At 39.8% G+C, this 1344-nt stretch overlaps 1 non-coding gene across 1 annotated transcript; it reads right to left on the bottom strand.

The window, feature by feature from the left end:
* Positions 1–235: 235 nt before the first annotated feature.
* Positions 236–342, bottom strand: LOC140858917 (small nucleolar RNA R71). The gene has a single exon (XR_012142321.1). It is a non-coding gene; the product is annotated as a small nucleolar RNA R71 (small nucleolar RNA).
* Positions 343–1344: the final 1002 nt, after the last annotated feature.

Below are 1344 nucleotides of genomic sequence, written 5' to 3' on the forward strand. Positions count from 1 at the left end.
AATATGCTTCCAAAATTCACAGGATTAGAGGATGCTTATATATTTATTAGAGAATTTGAGGAGGTATGTGCAACCATGAAACTGCAATTAACAGAGGATGAGGTCAAACTTAGATTAATCAACTTTGCCCTTAAGGACAATGCTAAGAAGTGGCTTTATAGTCTGCCAAACTATTCTGTCACTACCCTTTGTGAGAACATTTTTAAAAAAGTATTTTCCCCATCATAAAACAGCTAGGATTAGGAATGAAATAAATCAATTTTACCAACTAGCTGGTGAATCATTTTGGAAGTACTTTGATCGTTTCAAGAATCTTTTGACCCAATGCCCACACCATGGAATAGAAACTTGGAGACTATGCCAGATCATCTATGAGGGGTTAGATTCAAACTCAAGAACCATGCTAGAGTCCATGTGCCAAGGTCAATTTATGGACAAAGAAACTACTGAAGCTTGGCAATTCTTAGAAGACCTAGCCGAGAAAAATTTACAGTGGGAAACAACTAGGGAACCTGATAAAGCTACACCTTCAAGAGGAGGAATGCATCAAATTCAACCAACCTTAGCATCAGAGGCCAAGATTGCAACCTTAACACGTAGATTGGAAGCCTTAGAATTACAGAGACCAGCCAATGTAAATCAAATATCTGCACCCATGTGTAAAGGGTGCAATGCACCAAACCATGTCTTAGAAGAATGTTCCTACTCGAATGAGTGTGCACAGGTGAATGCCACCTATCAAGGACCATTGAACAATCCTTATGCACCCACATATAACCCAGGTTGGAGGAATCACCCGAATTTCTCATGGTCCCAGAATCCTAATGTAGGTAATCCAAATTTCAATCAGCAAAATCTAAGGTCCAACCCAGTGATGAACAACCCGCCAGGCTTCCATGATAATGACAAAAAAATTACCTCTTTAGAGAAAAGCCTAGAAGCCATGATGAAAACACATACCAGCTTTATGCAAACTACGGGTCAACTCATAAATAATAACACCCAAGCTATAGCCCGTCTGGAAATGCAAGTAAGTCAGCTGGCTTCGACCATTAGTGAACGAGAACATGGTAGGTTACCTAGCCAACATGAGCCAAATCCTAGGAACCAAAATGGTCCACGACCCCAACAAGGAAACCAAGTTAATGGTATAAATGCCATTCATACCTTAAGATCAGGAAAACAAATAGACAATAAGGTAGTTGCACTTGATGATATAGATGACTCATCTGCCGAGTCACCTTCTAAAACTACTACCTTTCAACCTCAAGCACCAGAAACTGAAAATTCACCTAGTCAGTACTTAAAAGTCCTAGAGCTCCTTTTCCAAACAGACTGAAATCC

This window comes from Elaeis guineensis, chromosome 6 (genome assembly GCF_000442705.2).
Source record: "Elaeis guineensis isolate ETL-2024a chromosome 6, EG11, whole genome shotgun sequence".
Lineage (NCBI taxonomy): Eukaryota > Viridiplantae > Streptophyta > Magnoliopsida > Arecales > Arecaceae > Elaeis > Elaeis guineensis.